We start from the raw sequence: 7,615 nt of genomic DNA on the forward strand, positions 1-7,615 counted from the left end.
AAATGATAAAAGATACCACTAACTATCGCCGGATGTATTCAGTAACAGTAGATAGCAAATAATGTCACCATCTTCTGTAGGATGAATCCAATATCACTATTCGACAAAGTTTTTCCGCATTTTTCGCCTGATGAATCCAAATGAACTATACGAACAATTACATGTATGTACTCGTCTGTTGAAAATGAATCTAATATCAATGTGTGGCAAATAAAGGCAACAGTAGTATACCGCCGTGACAAAATCTGTTAGCAGTAGTAAACCGCTGTGGTACAATCTTTTAGCATATTTCGCTGGATGAATGAAATATTACTATATGACAAAATATGACATCGTCTACTGCAGTCGGATGAATCCAGTATCACTATTTGTATATTGTTGGATATGTCGACATCCATACCGAGTATAATACAAGTTTCATTTTACAACAAAAGAAGTGAGCATTTTCTGCAGTACCATGCAACATTTGTCAAGAAGAAGATGTAATAATCAATAAATACATAACGAAGTATATTTAGATAGCTCTATAATTCTAATTGACAATAACACAAAATAATTTCCCTGCCTGAATATGATAACCCAGCTACACGAATCTCGTAACAGTAAAAGTTTCGTTGTAAGTAAGAGTTCCTATAATGGAAGATCAATGATCAACGATACTATTTTCATATTTAATTTTTTTTCGGATCAAATAGTTATCAAAGGTACCAGAATTATAAGTTAGTACCCCAGACGCGCGTTTCGTCTACATAAGACTCATCAGTGACGCTCATATCATTTTTTTTTATAAAGCCAAACAAGTACAAAGTTGAAGAGCATTGAGGATCCAAAATTCCAAAAAGTTGTGCCAAATACGGCTAAGGTAATCTATGCCTGGAATAAGAAAATCCCTACTTTTTCGAAGAATTCGTAAACAGGAAATTTATAAAAATGACCACATTATTGAAGTGTTGACTACTGAGCTGGTGATACCCTCGGGGACGAAACGTCCACCAGTAGTGGCATCGACCAAGTGGTGTAAATATTTATCAAAGGTACCAGGATTATAATTTAGTACGCTAGACTCGCGGTTTTCTATAGCTTGCGTGTTTTTTTTAGAAATACAACTGTTTCACAAGACATGCCTCTTGTGGGGAGATATTTTCTTCATATATATTTTGTGTTGTTTACCTACTGGTTCCAAGATACATGTAGGATATCTATGTTTCATCTCATAGAAAAAATAATCTGGGAACGTTACCATTATAAAAACACATGGTAGCGGCGATCAATGAATTCTGGTAGAGACCCAAAGTGAAGGTAGGGGTAGTACAGAATGTTCTTTTGCCATGTCATTATGGACTTCCCGAATTGATTTTCCTCTGAGTTCAGTATTTTTGTGATTTTACTGTTTCTTATTAGTTTTAACTTTTGGAAGTTTGGAGCAAATAAATGTTGAAAATATGCAGCACAGCCCTATTTTTTTACATTTGAATAAAAAAAAGAAGTCAATATTATCTTTTCGTTCTATGATATATTTTTTTACGACAAAACAGTAAAAGTGGCAAAGCTTTTTTGCAAATTTAATTCCTATGGGAAATCGTATTGTCTATATTTACAGAAGTCCGTTAGACTAGAACAAAGCAGAGTACATGTGTATCTTGTTACGACAGTACCTGAATAAACATATTATATGTGGCATTGGACATATAGGGTCATTTAGCAACTATCTTGTTTCCATTTCCCCACATAGAGAGAAACGAAATATGAAAAACGATTATGAAACAAAAAGAAAAGTGTATGGTGAAAGTCACATTTACTGAAATAAATATCATAAGTATAAAATAGTAGCCATAAACACATCTATCAAATAACATAAAATTTGGTTGTGGGTGATTTTACCTTCTTTAGGATCATTACTTTATATGGTTAATAAAAGTTAAGAGGCGTTATTGCAGCGTAATATAACGATTAAATAAATAGCTGCCTAATAACTTCACAATATATGTAGAAATGGGTTTTATTGGAGCAGACGCGATTTACACACAAATCTGCTTTATTTGTTTTTTTATTACATTTCAACATAACACATTCTAAGGTAGAGTTTTGGATATGACACAGTAATTAAAATCTTGGATATGACACAGTAATTAAAATCTAAAACAAAAAAACACTTATTGCAATGTGTGAAACTCGTGAGGAAAGGGGTGTGTTGATTCTGTTCATTTGGAAGGAATGGAATTATAGAGCGAAAAAGAAATGTACCCTAAATAAACTCATCGTAGAAACCAGCATTAAAATTGTGTACGCCAAAACGCGCATTTGGTCTACAAAAGGCTCTTTAGTGATGCTCGAATAAAAAAAGAAAAAAAGGCTAAATAAAGTACGAAGTGAATAAAGCTTATGTATAGAATGCGAATACAAAGATATGTTGAGTATACTTCAAAAAGAGAACAAACACAAGACAAAAATAACCAAATGACATATACATGACAACAAGAGAGATGTGTCTATATTATTTTTCGAGCTCTTAATCGGCAGGAGCAAATTCTTCAAATATCGAAAATCATTTAGATATGCCTTCAATCTGCATATAATTTTCGATTACAGTTCTTAGACCCCTTAAATGGAGTTGATAAATAAAGGCAACATTAGTATACCGCTGTTCAAAGTCCTCACTCGATTGAGAGAAAAAAAAATCCGGTTAACAAACTAAAATCGAGGGAAACACATCAACAATAAGAGAAAAACAACGAAACAACAGAAACACTGATGTATAACAAAACCAAACGACAATGCGACACAAACAGAAACGAAAATTTAGACAGCAACTGCCATTTTCCTGACTTGGTACACTGAAACTGTTTTGTTATAACAAATTCAAAATCATACTGATGTTATAAAATAATACAAGATTCTTGGATTATTCGAGAAACTGATGACCACGAATGTCTTTGTAAACGAAACAAAAGGAGTGAAAAAATAGTAAAAAGGCACCAAATTATTGTATATAGAGCATGCAGATGGTAAAAGGTAAGATAACAAAAATACCGAGGAAAAGTAAAATCGGAAAGTCCCTCATCAAATAACAAAATCAAAAGCTCAAACACATAGAACGAATGAAAAAAAACCCATCATATTCTTTACTTGGTAAATGCATGTTTTTATGTAGAAATTGGTGAATGAAACCTGGTGTTATAGCTAGCTTAAACTCTCACAGTCGCATAAAATTACATTGTATTGCCAATGATGTATGTCAGAACAAAACAAAAAGACGAAACAGTCAGATAAAAATGTCAAAAATAAGGTTATACAGCATTTAATATTAATAACTAATTAAAATGAAGAAACTCAAAACTCAATGGACTTCAACTTCGTACTTTCTTTGGACTTTTTAACTTCATGGATTTGAGCATCACTGATAAGTTTTATGTAGACGAAAAGCGCGTCTGGCGTAATTACAAAATTTAATCCTTGTATCTATGGTAGGTATATTGGTAACGGCAAATTGACGACTATGGTAACGATTCGAAACGTTGGGGGAGAAAAAATGCCACTTTTTTGACGTGTGCATCAGTAGTATTTTATTGGACGGCAACAAATTAAACAAACATAACATATCAACCAATAAAAAAACAAAGCTTCCGCAGATGATATAACCAAACAAATCTTAAAAATATTTATAAATTTGGCGCCTATTTACTCATAACATAACAGTTGCTATAGTTAGAAATAAATCCGTCAAACAAAACTGATATGAATGATAAAGAATATTTTCAATATTCCTAAATTCCATAAGTGGACTTTTACTAATCTATCTTCATCATTATACATAGCATGTGTTTAGTATTACACTCGAAAGAATTTGATTTTCATGTGAATGTAATTAAATTTCCTCTGATAAAGTCCACGGTTGTTCGTCTTCATTTTTACCGTTTATGAAATTAATTTTCTGTTTTTGTATATAAAAGCGTAGGATGTCATTTCTGATCCTTGAAAGGAGGGATCATATTTTCCATTTAAAAGAAAATGAATTTCTATTTCACAACCAAGATAGGATAATTTAAAATCAATTTGTCGTTAGATTTGTTTAGTAACGAGGAAATGACATTTCTCAGCATCGTGTGTCTAAAGAGGGGTTTAGAGGAGAAAACATTAGCTAAAAATAAAAATACTTGTTTAGTCGCCTTTAAACAACAAACATTTCATCGATTATAATATCTATTCGTTTATAAAAGCAAATTAATTAAAGTAGAATTCTTGTTCGATGTCCAGTTAAACTGATTTTCTCCTTTGTTAAGCCCGGCAGACATAATTACTAGCATGACTTTCACCACAAGCGGTAAAAAGGATTACCTCAGCTGAGTCTACCCGAATATCGACTTTTCTTACATTTATTTACTTTCAATTAAAATCCAAATTATTAGTCAGCTGAAACAAGATTCTCGTTCACGTACTGGTTTCACCGTTGCGCTCTATGCAAGTCTAAAGACTTTTGTTATCAGAACTAAGCAATGCTTTAGTGGCTATGAAAGGAACTTAGCAAGAGATGTAAGGAATGGTAACCATACTTAGTATTTGTAATACTTCACATACTGATTTAGTTTCCTTTTTTAATGGTTAAATCTGTGTTTATCGGATTTGTGCTTTTATCTATTGATGATCATTCCATAGGTTTGTCGGAATCTGCACTGAACGTATCGATACTACAGAGAAGTCTTAAGGATACAAAACATAGGAAGTCAAACGGAAAAGAAAGATGTTGCTTGAGAAATTTATTTACATCTTATGTATTGAATAAAACACAATAGACCATAAAATAAATAAGATCAAACAGACATTTGATTGGTATGCTGCACGTCTTTCTAATTCAAGACTTCTTTGTGTATTTACTTAAAATGCTTTGAACTTAACTTAAGAAATACAATGATTGACTGTTTCTTTTAACGTTCAAGAAATAAAACGATACCACCAGTAAAGCTAGATACAAACTGATTTGTTTTTACACGATGATATTGAAATCGGGTTTTCATTGACCATATTCGTCAAGAGTCAGCTGAAGTAATCGTGGTGAAAGTCGTGCTAGTAGTTATATATATATATATATTTATCAAATCAACAGTGTATAGAAATCTGTGTGTCTGTCTGTCTATCTGTTTGTCCGCCCACTTGTGTCAGACTTTAAATGTTGTACCATTGAATTTGACTAAACTCGAACCAACGACATAAAACCAAGGACATTTAGAAACAACATATTGTCTTTAACAAGAGTAAAGCATATTTATATATAGAAGTTTAAGTGGCAATTACATTTTCAATTTAAAGAATATTCGGAAGAAAAATTTGGTTTCGAATTTATGTGTTTCCGTTACAATTGAACTTCTTTACTATACAAGGACTTACTTATATATATTATTTTTGATATTCATATGCAGTTCCGCAAACTGTAGTTGCTAGCACTATTTAAGAAAAATGTGAAAGATTTGCCATGTTACTTTCGGATGTTTTTAAGGATAAAACTCTAATTTTAAAGTCAATACGACCCTAAATACAAATCTGTTTAGAATTGAGACAGTTTAAGTTGTTATCAAACAGTCTGTTTATGTTGACGTTTGGTTTTGTAGCAGTTAGGTGTTTCTGCTGTGTCGTTGTTTTCATCTTATGTCTGATAAGTTTCCCTCGGTTTTAGTTTGTAAACCATTTTTTTTCTCTTAATTGATATATGACTTTTGAAAAGCGGTATACTACTGTTGCCTTTATTAGATATCAACGTTTAAAAAAAAGTGGACAAAAATATATTCAGAAGCTTAACACCATTTTTACAGTGTGGATAATACTTATATTGAAAACAGTGATACATGAGTTAACATAGGATGCAATATGTTTTCCTTAAACATAATAAAAGAAAGAACAATTTACGTATAAGAGTTTGTTGAACCTTAGTTGAGAACGATTTCTTAAAAACAAATTTTATCCTTTCTGCAAATGGTTCACAATTATACATATCAATACTCGGAGCCGATAAGAAAAATACAGACAAAATCAGAAAATATTCTGAAACTACTAACACTATCTAATTAAGATACTAATGCAATCCTATAAGGATTAATATAATTTGCTTTTCTTTTTCGTTCTGGTTAAACAAAACGAAAGGACAGCAGAATAATGGAAAATACAATTGTGGTTTACAATGTTCCTACATATAACTCATAACATAGACGACAATGTGGGGTATATTAACAAAGCTAGATCAGAGAAGTTGAAAAAAAAAGAGATAGGCAAAAGATAATAAAGGTATAATCAAACTCAAATTTCGAAAAACGAAAAATTAAATGCAATGACAAAAAACAAAAAACGACTAAAAATAAACACTAGTACGCAAAACCCAACATAAACAATTAATGACTAGGCTACAAGAACCCTACCAAAATTTGAGTGTGATTGTAGGTGCTCTTGCAGTGAAAGCGTAGTGTCGGAATGTACATGAAAGAACAAACCAAGTGATAATTCGGTTAGTCACATTTGAGAAACAGAGGGATGGATTTTGTTTATTATCTTTGGTGAAAGAGATTTTTCATAACGGTCAACCAACTCGTTATTGAATCCTCCAATTTTTCGAAGAGACGATTTCAACTTCACTACTTCGAATTCTTGGTTCAATTACTTTTTTGAAAACAGCAACCAAGTTTCAAATAAATCATGATAATAAATGCAAGATCTGGAATTTTTAAACGTTCAATCGTTTCTGATGAAGGTAAATCCATAAAAGCGCTTCGAACGCATGACATTTTATAATTTTGTTGTTTTCTTTTTCTACAAAACATTGGTCGATACCTTTGCTAGTAGACTATCAGTTTATGAGGGTATAATCAGCTCATGAGTAGACAGTTCATTTCGTGCCGACATAAGAGGTCCTTTTTTTGTGTCATATAGGACTCCATCTGTGGTGGTTTGTAAGCATCATTTGCATTCAAATATTCGGCTTTCAGCTTTCCTCACTAAGATTTATGCAGAAAAAACGCATCGGACGCATGCAATTATTAACTCTTTGTTATAATTATATTTCTCTGTATGGCTCAAACCTTTAAGGCAGTTATTTTTCTTTTTCATGTAATGAAAGTAACACAATTACTTGCGCGTGCAATTCAAGTCATACAACCGAACAGCTAATTCAAAAAAATATATTGATGTTATGGTATTTATTCAATTGCCTTTATGATCTGAGAAATTACATATCTGACTTTTCATATTTATGTGCTAAAGCGTACGTGATGGAGTTTTCTTTAAAAACACATGTCGTATGTGCGGAAATTGGAAGCATACGTTTCATTTGCTATAACTAGGTCTTTGCCACTGTTGCTAGATTTTCAATTCCAAAGGATACTGTCACGTAGGTAGCCACTGGTAACAGACTTATATACCCAGTTCGATAAGCTCAGTCGCAACTGATTATGACCTGTCAGACCCTAATTATATGATCAGTTCAGTAGAGATAGCTGTTTCTTGTCAATCCCCCAAGGATACCATCAGTTAGGTAGCCACTGATAATAGACTTTCTTTCCTGGGATAGTTACCATCAGCTCTGTCGCAACTGATTATAATCTATCAGTCCTCAATGATATCATCAGTTCACTGC

This window comes from Mytilus trossulus, chromosome 2, assembly GCF_036588685.1.
Source record: "Mytilus trossulus isolate FHL-02 chromosome 2, PNRI_Mtr1.1.1.hap1, whole genome shotgun sequence".
NCBI lineage: Eukaryota > Metazoa > Mollusca > Bivalvia > Mytilida > Mytilidae > Mytilus > Mytilus trossulus.